The sequence below is a fragment of the Sus scrofa genome, chromosome 14, assembly GCF_054392235.1.
Source record: "Sus scrofa isolate SSC_HxYL_T2T_F1_AM1 chromosome 14, Sscrofa_HxYL_maternal_Yorkshire_Landrace_v2.0, whole genome shotgun sequence".
Taxonomy (NCBI): Eukaryota; Metazoa; Chordata; class Mammalia; order Artiodactyla; family Suidae; genus Sus; species Sus scrofa.
The window spans coordinates 159,049,849-159,063,411 of NC_139396.1; the positions used below are offsets into that span (position 1 = coordinate 159,049,849).

The 13,563-nt window shown below is 50.6% G+C and overlaps 2 protein-coding genes across 16 annotated transcripts in view; one reads left to right on the forward strand and one right to left on the reverse strand.

Moving 5' to 3' along the window:
* The window catches only part of DOCK1 (dedicator of cytokinesis 1), a 539,709-nt gene that overhangs the window by 246,105 nt on the left and 280,041 nt on the right, over window positions 1-13,563 (forward strand). The window lies entirely within an intron of this gene.
* The window catches only part of INSYN2A (inhibitory synaptic factor 2A), a 66,338-nt gene that overhangs the window by 24,959 nt on the left and 27,816 nt on the right, over window positions 1-13,563 (reverse strand). The window lies entirely within an intron of this gene.

Here is a 13,563-nt window from a genome sequence, read left to right on the forward strand (position 1 = left end):
TCATTGAGTGCCAAAAAACCATTATTTTTTTTCTTCCACATTCTAGCCCAGGTTTGTGCTCCAGCTGTCCCTTCTTGATAACTGAGCCATCATTTATGTCAGCATCTTAAAGGGCTTTTCCACTTAATAGTCTCAAAGTGACATTAATTAGACGCATAAAGTGATTCCACTATTTTTGTTGGGGGAAATTAAATTTCAAAAATAGTCAGACTCAGCTGTTTTCAGCGACCCCCTCCGGTGTTGTAAAGCCACCTCTGGTGGCAGTTTGGCTTGTTCCTACGTCCAAGTTCTCACTAGGAATCTGCCAGATTATGTCCCGCAACCGTACTTGTTTCCTCTATCGTAGTTAAAGGGAATTTCGTCTCTCTCCATATATTCATAGAAACTCAACTATGTCTGTTTCATTCACTTGAGTTATCAAATGCCAGGATCGAGGGAACTTCTAGGTACAATTTGTTAAAATATATAGATGCAGTCAATTTTCTTAACAGAGGCAAGAACACCCAAGGGTTAATACAGAAGGGCAGCACTGACGTTTCCCGGTGATGGCATGAGCAGGTTCCTTTTTCCCAGTAGCAGAGGAGAGCCCGTTGTAGCCAGTGGCAGATTGAGGCTGGGCAGTTCTGTGTTTATTCGTGGTCTGGAATCCCCAAGCTAACAAAGCGGTGTGTGCGTTTTCAAAACTGAGGTTGTGTTTTAAAGACCACAGACTAGCAGTGGCCCCCAGCTCTGTGCACCACTCCCGCTCTCGTCTGCCTTAGGGATGTCTATGTGGGCTGGTTGTTTGGAGCCTTCTTAGAATTCTGCATGACCTCCTGCTCTGCCAGGGCCCTTTGGCCAGCTCTCCATGACTTGCCACTACCGGAACTCCTCTCCCTTCGCAGCATCTTGGCGGGTCATGTCTTTGTCTTTGTTTGCTCAGCAACATCTGGCTTGCATGGGATGCTGGATGAAAGAGCTAATGCATGGTAAAACTAATTGGGGAGCTCCTGTCATGGCTCAGTGGTAATGAACCCAACTAGTATCCATGAGGATGCAGGTTCGATCCCCAGCCTTGCTTTGTGGGTGAAGGATCTGGTGTTGCCGTGAGCTGTGAAGTGTAGGTCGCAGACACGGCCTGGATCCCAGCATGCTGTGACTGTGGATTCAACCCTTAGTCTGGGAACCTCCATATGCTGCAGGTATGGCCCTAAAAAGACCAAAAAAAAAAAAAAGAAAGAAAAAAAGAAAAAGAAAATAAATTGGGAAGGTAACTTTGTTTCAGTCGACCTATGAGAGTTGGTTTGATCTCTGCTCCAGTGGAATTTGGCAGCTCCTACTTGACCTTTCTATAAAACTAAAAGGCTCACTTCCGCATTTTCTGTGCAGTACCTTGAATGTGGTAGAGCCGTGCTGCATTAGCGCTTCCGCGCTCTAATGGCCGCATTACGTGTATTGAGAGACTTTTGGCCAGCGGTCACTTTATCGTATGACCCTGGCTATTCTCCTGTGTTCCTTTGTCTGTAGATGGGGGGGTCAGAGGCCGTAAGGCCAGTCCCACGAACCATGGTTTCCTCGGCTCACCGAGGCCATGTTTTTGGAGGAAGCTCTTCTTGCGACCGGAGTCCAGTAGAGACTTCACTTCCACACACACACTCGTGTGCTCTTCCTGCATTGGAATGTCTGTGTTCCACACATCTCTTGTATAAGATAGAACTGTGCTAGTTGCCACCGTGAAGGGGGAATCTATTGTTGGTGTCCCATGTTAGAAGGAATAATCCCTCTACAAACATGGCTGTCAGATTTCACACCATTCTCTTGTTGCGTCTCAGGACAGCCGGCAGAAATATGAGGGCCAGCCTGGGAAGCCCACCATCATATTTGATTTTGGCTTGCTGGAATTGTGCTGAGGTCCAGGCAAAATACCTTGAAATTAGGTTTTAGAGCACAGCCCTTTCGTAGGTTGAGCTGGATCTTTCTTCCCATTTGTCTTACCCTTACGCCCCCCCCCCCCACTTTTTTTTTTAGGGCCGATCCTGTGGCATGTGGAAGTTTCCAGGCCAGGGGTTGAAGTTTCCAGGCCAGGCCTACACCACAGCCACAGCCACAGCCACGTGAGATCCGAGCTGCATCTGTGACCTACACCACAGCTCAGTGCTGTAGCAGCTCCTTAACCCACTGAGCGAGGTCAGGGATTGAACCTCAATCCTCAGAGATTCTAGTTGGCTTCTTTTCCGCTGAGGCACAGCGGGAACTCCACCCTTACTTAATTTTTTCCAGGAATTGAGACATGGTCCCTTGGAGGACCAGCTCCACATGCAAATCCTGTGTGTGCTTATTAATTAAACTCATCAGGATATTTGTCAGTAATCCTGGTTATTTCTACGTATTGTTCTAATCAGAGACCCGATTCAGGCATTTTGCTCTAAATGAGCCAAAATAACTAATTGGCTTTCACTGTTCTTGTCTGTTCCGTTCACGGGATGCTTCCTGTGAGCTAGCGCTGAGCCTGGCCCTCTGCTGGGGAGCAGGTGCTTAGATGAATAAAGCACAGACCTTGCCCTCCAGACGTGTAAGATCTAGAGGACACGCGTTTCCAAGATGAAGGCACTGCCAGCGTGTTGAGGGAGTGAGCCGTCTAACTTGGAGAAGCAGCCCTCCTTCGTAGGGGCCGTTTCTGTGCTCATTCAGACACAGGTCCTTGGTCTGGCTCAGCTCTTCTGTTGTCTCGTGGGCAGCTCAGCACGGCCTCTGGCAGGTGCTGCGCACCCTGTGAGGCTCTCTTCCAGTCCTTTCCATAGCAGATACTGATGATGTCCAGTAGAGGGGTCTTTCTCCCGCCATCCGAGAGCATCGGGTGGCTCCGCAGCTTCATGCTTCATCCGTCTTCTCAATCCCAGTCGGTGGTCTGGTGCCTTCGGCGAAGCAGGGCTGGAGGTGGGCTTCGTAGTCGCCTGGTTCTTTCATGCCCTGCCTTCCTTCCCTGCTGGAAACGTCTCCATACCCGTATCCCATGGCACGTGCTGTAGGTTTGCGTTCTGATTTTGCTTTGCGTTTCTGTCCCCTGCTGGAGTGTCCGCACCCTGAGGTCAGAGATTCCTATTTGTTCCCTGATGAATGCTTAGTGCTCACATCGGGATCAGACGTGCAGTGAAGACTCAAGAAACACTTTTGGAATAATGAGCCGGCGCATGAATGAATGAAGGAAGGAAGGAATGACTCTGCCTGAGTTTTCTGCTGCATTAACTCTGCCCTTAAGTGCTTCTGAAAAGAGCAGGGCGGCCAGGTCTGTGATGTTCCCTGCTGGATCCGGTGAAAACACTCATCTAAAAGGATTACCCTTATCCCATCTCGAATTTCCCCAAACAAGTGGAAAAGGTCAGTCACCTGCTGTTTCCCGCACTCAGTTATTAAAACAAATGGCTTCGTCTGTGCCCAAACCAGCGGCCCCCCTTCACCCCCAGGAAATGTCATTTCTTTATCCCGGAAGCCATCCTGGTGAACGAGTTGCAGTCAGAAGCACCCTATTAATAATGTACTGGTTGGTTTCCTTTAGGTGCCGTTGACAAATTAACTTTTATTGGCCTAGCAGCTCCCCACGTGTGGTGACACTATAATTCTGGGGAGGTGCTGGCTGTTAGGGAAGCTTTTCGTGCTTGTTTGCATTGCAAAGAATTAAAGTGAAACAGCGGTGGTGGTGGGTGGGGCCGCATGGCCAGCAGCCTACAGACTCAAGGCCACAAGGCCTCTCGTCCCCTGGGGTCAGCACAGGCCAGCTGGCCTCCCTTGCTTTCTCCCTCAGCCGCCTGCCTCTGCTGCAGCATTGCCTCTCGTTGTCCCTGCCTCTCCCCAGGCCCTGGTCCAGCTCCCTGCTTTATTCCCTCTACACGGAGCCGTGCATGCAAAAGAAGAGGGAATATATACTTACCGTGGCCCAGTCGTCATTATTGTTGCTGTCAGAAATACATGCAGATTTGGCCAGAGACACAGAGATGAACGCTATTCTCAGGGCAAGACTTTTCACTCTCGTGTTTTCTAATCCTATTTCCATAATATAAAATCATACTATCTAAAAATTGGGGCAGATGGTAATTATTATTTCTCATGCAGGCTGCCTGGTTATGTTCCAAACTGGGCAAAGCTTACCCTTTCTTTCCTATGTTCCTGAAATCAAGGAGATACTACGTTGCAAAATGATGACAATAATGACCAAAAAAAAAAAAAAAAAAAAAAAATCACTGGCCCCAGAGGGTACCAGGAGTAGCTATTAATAAAGAAAGCAACTTTTTAGGGCTGAGCTGAGGTTGAGTTGATTAACTTGTTTCCTGGAGGAGAGAGAAAGCTTAAGCTGTAATTTATTGAAAATTAATGAAAATGAATTTTGGTGGCACTGGCTACCAAACGAGAATGAAAATAGGAATGTGAGAATATTGTATTAAAACAAATTTTCCTTCTGGGCTGCCAGCTACAGTATAGAGGTTTTAATTTGAAAGTATTAATGTTTGTATGTTGGGCAGTGGTTCCAATGGTAAATAACCACAGAGCTTTTATATTTGATTTATAATTTCTTTTGATGTATTTTTTTTTTTTTTTTTGGTCTTTTTGTCTTTTTTCCAGGGCCGCATCTGCGGCATATGGAGGTTCCCAGGCTAGGGGTCTAATCGGAACTACAGCTGCCAGCCAATGCCACAGCCACAGCAACATGGAATCTGAGCTGCGTCTGTGACCCCCTCCACAGCTCACGGCCACACTGGATCCTTAACCCGCTGAGTGAGGCCAGGGATCGAACCTGCAACCTCATGGTTCCCAGTTGGATTCGCCAACCACTGTGCTATGACGGGAACTCCTGATGTGTTTTTTTTTTTTAAAAGCAAATTGGCTAACAGTTTTACTTCAGTACTTGTTCTTGGTGAAGCTGTTTAGCTTTGTTTCAGAAGCCCAACTTTGCTCTTGTTTTTTAAACAAATACTTCAACGCTCTCGTAGCTGAAGATTAACATCTTTAAATTTTGGTGTCATCATTTATAAAATTCTTGATGCCCAGTTAAGAGACTTTTATCTAGAGAGATCGTTTAGTGCTATAAATCATGAGATACTGGGGAAAACATTTTACTCTATTTTCAGTCCAAATATGCCCATTTTTAGACTGTCTTTACCTGGAGGAACTCATTTCTCATAAAAGTCTGATCAGATCTGGCTATTAAAACACAAGTTTGCTTGTTTTTACGGTGCGGTGACAATTTTCCTTTAGTGTTTGTTCACATGCATTTGGACCTAAATTTGATGACGGGAGAGGCTGGGGGGCAGGTGGCCGTCACTTGAGGAGCCCCGTGCGTGACAGCACATCAGAGCCTTGATGCTGTTTCCCCACGATGTTGGTCCTGAAGTCCAGATCTGTAGCTTTGTTTTTTCTGAAAGTACCTCACAGAGGCGCTTCCTCTTACTGATTACAAATTCGTCAAACCGTACCTCATTTCACTGGGATCCCTGCAAAGGTGATGTCTGTTCCCATAAGCGCTAGAAGTATGCTTTCTTTCTCCAGGACAGAAACTCACGGGGACCCTGCGGGGTCTGGTGCAAGAGCATCTTGACCCTTTCAGGTAATAGGACTGCGGTAGCCACGAGTGCCCGCTTTTCAGATCTGCACAAACAGCCCAGCTTCCCATTTTCGGAGGAGGGAGAGGATGGTGTTGGGACCTGGCGGGTGTAGATGGGCGTTCTGTTTTCACCATGTCTCACGACTCCTTTGACCTTGGGAATGTTCCTTAACACTTAACACATCCAAGCATTAGTCTCCCTGTGCAAAGGATTCCTACCTCCTGGTGTTACCTGGGGGATGAAATAAGACCATGCAGAACGGCCACCCCATTGCAGGGGCTCCAGTGGATGAGGTTTGGGGGTGCTCTGCCCAGGGACCCTCATTTCACTGGAACTGTCCCATTTCCCAGTTGATGGGAAATGAAGCTCGGACCATTTTTGCCTAGCTTAGCAGAGATTGCATGGGATTTTTAAAAATATATATTTGAAACGTAGAACTTGGATTTCATCTCTCTTTTAAAAAAAAAAATCCGAATTCTGGGACACAAATCCATAAATTCCATAAACGTTCATGTCATGCCTTGAATTGCTCATTTTATCTACAAATGGGGTGTCTGAATTGCCTAGTGGCTCAGTGGTGAGGCTCTTATTCACCTACCAACTTAAAAGGCTAGGGAGGTATTTGAAATCTATTTTGGCATTCTGCACAGGAAGATTATTTAAATTACATTTTCAAGTATGTGTGATACCTACATGAAGCCCAAAGCAAGAACTGGGAATGTGTTTTATATCCTCACAAATATATTTGCTTCATTTTTTTCATGTTAAGGATGGAATGGCTTGGTATTGTTTAAGAACTTAAAAATAGTATCAACAACGTTGTATACATTTAAGCTCCAGAAGAGTTTCACCACAGCCCGAGGTATTACACGAAGAGAATGCTAGTGAGAAACTGACGTGTGCTTCTGTTTCAAAGTCATAAAGCATAACTCATCCTCGGACTTTAGAATATGAATATTTCATCACAAATATATAAAAGCCATTAGGTGCAAAAAAAAAAGGGGGGGGGGTTTCCCTGAAAACTATTCAAAGGATTGCAAGCTAGAAGGACAGAGGCCAGCTCTAGCATGTGCAGCGGTCCAGGAGATAAGGGATGGATGAAGTCTCAGGTGGAGAAAGAAGACAGACCCACGGGACCCACTCTGTGCCATTTCTGGCAGCATCCGCAGAGACGGCCGTGTTCTCTCTCTCTCAACTCCTGCGTCTCTATTACAGCAGTGGCCGAAGTGATATGTCTGGGGCATCTCTGGAGGGTTGTTCTCAGATCAGAAAGGAGCTTTGAGGTCCCTCGTCCTGTGTGGATGGTCCTTTCACGTGGGAACCTTTAACTAGAGGGGTGGGGCTGGGATGAGCTGGGACCCGACCCGCGTTTCCTGACTCCACGTCATTGGCCTTGGCCGGGACCCCAGTGAACTTGCCCAGTGCTACACACACCTCTGAAAACAAGTCCATGGCTTGGTGACTCTGGCCTGTCCTGCTCAAGCCCCCTGATCTTTGGAAAGAAACCTGCTGGCACAGTCAAGCTCTCAGAAGGGGTTCTCGCCTGTCCCCCTGCATCGCCTCCCCACGTTTGAGTGCCTGGAAGCCTGCCTCTCAGTAGGATGTAACTTTGCCTGCACGTGGGGCCCGGGGCTGAGAGCCTGGCCCTCAGCATTTTCTCTCTCAGAGAAGCCAGGAGGCGGCTGCTTAGTGCTCTTTGTCAGGGGCAGAAGCTGAGAGGCTGGAGGGGCTGATAACTGGCCCTGAGCACAGGGAGGGCAGAGGGCCGGGCAGAGTTGCCAGCTCAGGACCTGCTGGCTGCAGAGGCCCCGGTTGCTCCCCGCAAATGACGGAAAAACCACGTGAGCCGGAGGCCACCTCAGTCCGCTGGCTGGAATGTGGTAAGACGTTTGGTGTCGCAGCCAATGCGCCGAGACACCGAAACTGATTTATCAAGAACATTAGAAAATGAAGTGCTGACATCTCCCTCCCGTTCAAATAGGGAGCAAAGGGGCAGGCGAGCCTTTGGCAGGAGGAGAGCCTTTCTTTGCGCGTCTCAGCTCCCTGCCCAGGGCCGCTCCCCGTCTGGGCTCCGGAGCCCTCATCTCTGTGATGCTGCCACCGGGAAGACAGCGTGTGATAGTCCAGAGGTGTCCACGGGGACCCTTGGCTGCACCCCAGAGGCACCCCCCACCCCGCGTTGAGATCAGGCCATTCTGGCTCACCAGGGGCAAGACATCGATCTGCATTAAATGGGTGGGTTTTGGCAAGAAGCCACCCAGCCTCCTTCTAGCGGGCCAGCAGCCAACTTGAGCCGGCGACCCCTCCCTGCGCCTCCCCCGCCCCCACCTGGGCTCTGCCGGGGGCTCTTCTCGCTGTCAGGTTCCCACGCCTCACACTGGGGCCTCCGTGACTCCCCGGCTGAGGCCCTGGCTTGCACAGTGGTGCTCGGTTTTCCTTCCGGGTTCTTTCAGCTCTGTGACTTAAACAAATGAAATTGTCCCCTTATGCTTCCTCTGTAATTGCGATGCAGAATTTATTCTGTTTGGGCCTGGATAATTACAGAAAATTTGGAGAGACTGCTCATCCCCTGACAGGTCCCTCTGAAGAGTGCCTGCTTCTGAGGGATTTGGCGGCATAAGGACCTAAGGTAGAGCGAGGATGCAGCGTCTGCCCAGCTAGCATCGGGGTCCAGGGGCAGCTCATCCAGCGGGTTAGCGGGTGTGTGTGGTGACTTCTTATTGCCACTGGTTGGGAGAGTGAGGCCCTTTCCACGGCATGTACGAATGCATGTGTGAGAGATGCGTGTATCTCACACATACACACTTGCGCGTCTGACTCTTGAAGGTCGCAGAGGCTGGTGGACCGTTAAGTGAGGCCTGTACGGAGTGTCAGTGACCTGCTCTCTTCCGAGGGGACCTGAATTCCTGGCCTTGCATCCTCTCCTTGCCTGGCACAGTGCCCAGCCCTTAGGAAGATCCTGGGAGAAGCCTCAGGTACCCACGAATGAATGACACACATCTATGGGGCAGTCCCATCTGCAAGGGTCCTGTGCCCGCCCACACCGTGCTCTGGCTTCTAGGTGAGTCGCTGTGGTCACGCGATGAACAAGGCCATGTTGCAGGCACTGGCGAAGCCTGGCCCACAGTCCAGGCGCAGTTTTTGTAAAGCTTCACGTGACCATGGCAATGCTCTCCCGTGTGTGTGTGGAGTTGGTCTGTGTTCGGGAGGAAGGGGCAGGTCTGAATCCCCTGAGCAGATACCGCACGGCCCCGCAGCCGCAGACTAGCTGGCCCTTGGCAGGAAACGTGTGCTGCTGTCTGCCGCCCTGGCAGCTGACCCCGAGGTGTTTGGTAAATACAGACCCTGCAGGCCCAGGCTCTCGTCGCTGATTCTACGTGCCACACACACACCCGAACACATTGGGAGGCTGCCTCCTTTTTTTATTCTTTTTTTCCAGGGAAATTAAAAGGAAAAGCAAAGCTGAGCAAGCGCTCATCCAGGATTCTATGCTGGGTCTGTTAACCCCTTGCTGTCCTTCACATCCTCATTCCTGCCTCCTCGGTCTGCAGAGCTGCTGGGCGTGAAGCCCTTAAAGGGCTCCTGACCTCAGGGCGATGTCCTCGGCTTATCTGTCTTCCCTCTCACTGTGGGTCCTGGACCCAGGAGAGCAGGCCCCCCTGCCGTGGAGAAATCCCTTGCTAGGTGAGGCTGAATGGGAGGCCGTGAAGGGGAAGCTGAATCACGGGGATTCTAACCCTTGCTGCTAGCAACAGGCCTGCCCGGCTGCTTCGTTATTCACCTCTTACGTGATGGTCTGGCACTTGCTCTGACTCCGGACAAAGCCCTCTGAGCTTCATTGCATCTTGGAAGGGTCCACTGCTTCGCCCCTGTCCCCACACACCCACCCCTGCAGGCAGCACCTGGCTTATGCAGGAGAGACCCCGCCAATGCAAGAACCCATGTCTGGGCAACGGCAGGTCCCGCCGTCGTGCTCGACGGCTGGCGCAGATTGGTGGCAGGTCTTCTCTGAAGAGCAGAGTGCTCTTGGGCTGTCACCAGCCACTGAACCCCTGGAGACACTAAACATGTGGGGTGCCAGCGTCTTAGGAGCAAGTCTCCCGGCTGAGGTGCCACCTCTTGGTAGCCGGTGAGAGTGCCCGCCTGAGCACTGCAGCGCCACAGTCTTGGCAAGAGTTGGTTGGGTTTTTAAAATCGGTGCCCCATTCGCCCGGTTCTCAGCCTTCAGCGGCTACAGGAGTGGCTTATTTAGAGAGCCTGTGCGACCCTGAACTTCTTGGGAAGAGACAAGAATAATGCTGAGAGCTTTGAAAGGAGCAGGATAATTCTTGGCATTCACGCAGGCAGAGGCATCCAGTGCCACCTGCACTGCCTAGAATGAGCGATTTTTAGTGAACCGCCCGGACGTTTTATAAGGACTGAAAAGGCCCGATACTGAAGAGGTTCTGCACATCTCCCCAGCACAGAGCGCGGCCCAGTAAGATGCCACATTGACACAAGTCCTTTATGCAGTGCCCACTGTGTGCTGGTTATGGCTCAGACCTCCGCAGACATCATCATTAAGCTTCTGCCATCCGTGTTTAATAGAAGATGAAATGGAAGCTCACTGAGATGAAGTCACTTGCCTAAGCTGACACCTTCCTCTCTGAGGCCTTTCAGGAACCCATATAAGCAAACAACAGTAATGAAAGAGTCTCTTATGAAAACTAACGTGGGAGCTACTGAAGATGGCTGTGGTTGGGGATGTGGAAATTTCGATGAACAGAGTAAGACCTCCTGCAAAGAGCCTGCCTGACCAAGTCGCTAAAGCGGGGTGTGTACGAACACGATGGTGCGTTTGCACAAACAACCTGCTAAAGTTACACATTCCGTAGAGTTTGCCTGTGGCCACACTAGCCAAGTTCAGTGAGCACTGCCTCCCTTCGCTCCGTCCTGGCATCACCCACAGGAGGAAGCCCATGGCCTCACCAGGCCTGGCACAGGCCTGCAGTGCCTCGTGCATCTGGGGGCAGAATTTTGTCACTTGGTTGCAAAGTCGCGAGCTCTGCAGTGCACACAGGGTGACTGCCCTGGCTAAGATTCCTCCTAATGCAGATAAAAATTCTATGCAAAGCAGGCCCTTCCGTGTTACTCAGGCGGAGGGTAGGGAGAGAAATGGATTGCACGCAGGTTCTGAGCGTTCTCCGTGGGCCATGGCCTAGGAGTGTTTTCCCAGGAACCCCCGTCGATAGTGTAACTTGGTCTTGAAGCTCCTTGTCCTGCTTAGTCATCTGCGTGGAGGAGAGCGGGCTTTCCTCTTTTCCACCAGGAGACGCACCGCTAACTGAACACTTCTTGGCTTAGAGGGAGTACCTCAAGGTCTCCTGAGGGTCTCTCCTTTAAAGTGACGGGCCTCCCTTATGCCCTTCAGCACCACGGAACAGAGCGGTCAGTTGTCAGGATTTTTGAGAGCTGGTTGGTCTTGGCCGCGACAGCAGTATTTACACCATGGAAACCAGCAAATGCTACTACCCCCGTCGCTCAAGAGCCAGTTGTTAGAGGTGTCCCCACGCACCTCTCCCCCACTCTCCCGCCCTGTGCTGGACCCCGGCACCCGAGAAACGGATGGAGAGGGAGCTTGCTTCTTATCTGTCCACCTCGGGAGTTGCTGTCGCCTCCTACATTCCGACATGGAAAAGGGTACGATAAATTTGCATTTGGGGCACACTGATGACCCTGGGCATTGAGCAAGAGGGGCCACCTTCAAGGGGACCTGGGAATTTGAAACCATTTGGCTCACTTATCTGAGTTCAGAGAGCTCAGAGAGGGAGGTGGCCATGCAGACTCTTAGGATGAGACAAGGGGGTTCTTCCCCCACCTACGGTCCTGCCTTTCCACTGCGAACTTGTCCTGTGCAAATAACAACTGGACCAGAGATGATTCTAAATTGTCATCCTTTGTCTTGATCTGTGGTGCCCACTCCTCAAATGGTTAGGAGCCAGGCACTGTACCTTGTTTGGGGGATGCTGGGGCGAAGGCCTTTTTGTGATGATGGGAATGGTTTCCCTCTTGGGTGGGGGCCAGTCACCACGTGTGGCTCTGGGGCACCTGCAGTGTTGCCAGTGTGACCAGAGAATGGAATTTTCAGTCACAGTTCATTTGAGTTGGAATTTCAGTAGCCATGAGTGGCCACAGTTCAGGGCTTGTAGGAACCACAGTTGGTGGCAGCCTGTGTGCTGAGAGTGTGTGGGGGGTATTCATTAAGTGGGACTCAGACACGCGGCTGCTCAGTGTCCCCCCAGATTCCAGCACCACTGAGCAGCAAGCAACTCTCAGGATACCAACAGACACCAACCCATTCACACTGCACATGGCTGTGGACTTAGTGCATTAGAAGGTCTCTGTCTGCAGGGTGACAGAGAAACAAGGCACAGAGAACTGTAGCCCTTGGCCAAATCCTCAGAGCTGGAAGTCCCATCCAGACCCGTCTTAGGAAACACAACACCATTTCGTAGACAGATAGAGTCTCAAGAGAACTCAGAAGATCTGACCCCATTTAAAGCCGAATCTCTGCCCTTGCTCTAACAGCGTAAGGGGGAAGCTACGTGCATCCTATGGTTCTTCTGTCCTGGGGTGTTTGTGGGCGTTCAACCGTGCAAGTGTTTGTTCCGGCACACGCACCCTGTGCGATGCGTGTTATTTAGTGTATGCATTGGGTTTTCTGCCATTTGTTGAATCTTACTTCCCATTTGGTGATGTTACCTTTCCATTTTTCTGGTTTAAGTCCCCACCAGCTGCATCAAAGTCAGTGACTGGTCCCTGTTTGGGCTTTTAATGTATCTCCGTGGGAATGTGCTCTCCTGATGAATAAATCCCTTAGAGACCTACCCTGGTGTGTGGCCGTGTGGGTTACATACACATTCAAGTCTAAATGATGGAGATGGGATGCAAATGGAGATGGCAACCCCAGATTGCACAAAGCCTTTTGAACACATTCTATCCTGTTAGGTTACTTAGGTTAGTTTACCACTGGTTAGCAACTCTGCCGGCTTAATGCTCTTGGCTGTAAATAAACATGCTAGGCCATAGGAGGTGGGAGGTCGTTGAGAATTAACTGGGCCACCTGCACGAAGCCAGACGCCAAGGGCAGAACCTGCACCGGGCGCCTTGCCTCTGGGGCCAGGCCAAAGGTCTCACCACCTGCCTGGGAACACGCAGAGGTTATTTCGTCTCCCTTGTTTGCGATATGCAAACACACTGCAACTCAACCACAGCAGCGCTGCGCGCTGGTGGTTTGCTGCCCTGACAATGCATTTCTTGGCTAATCATCGCACTCGCTGCCAGCTCAGTTGACCAGGGATAGACGCTCACAGCGTGAAGGGTGGAGAGTGCTGGTCCTGCGAGACAACAGGGCACTGCCTTAGAGGCCACCTCCAGATCCTGGGCTGGAGGAATCCAGACAGTTTCCGGGGAGAATGGGAAAGAGAAGGCCGGGCAGTCCAGACAAAGCCAGTGAGTCGTAACACTGGAGAAGCGTGGGACCAGAGCCGGGCTGGCGGATCTGTATCAGCCTAGCGCACTGCCTGCCTTTCCTTCCATGAGGGGCTCAAGACCAGTGTCCTACCTTTAGGTCATTTGTTGTTACAATTGCTGCTGCACAATTTCAAGTTCAAAGCATGGGAAACAAGTTCAGCGATCTGTTATCAAGGGCAGACAGTTCTGGCTGTTATCACGCTCTCCACGGCCCATCTGGACACACAGGGCAGCTCGTGGGGAAAGTCATCTGTCTCCTAAGCACATGCAGACCGGGTTTGTCTAAGGATGGACCTGGCTTCTCTGAGTTCCCAGGAAGGAATGGAAAACATATTGTCTATTGCATAAAACAGAAACCCTTGCACAGTCCTGAATATCAATGCTATTCCAATTATTTAGCCTAAACGAGTCAGCATGTACTTTTCAAAACGCCATCCAAATGTCCTGTCTCTTCCAAAATATGATTCCTTGAGAA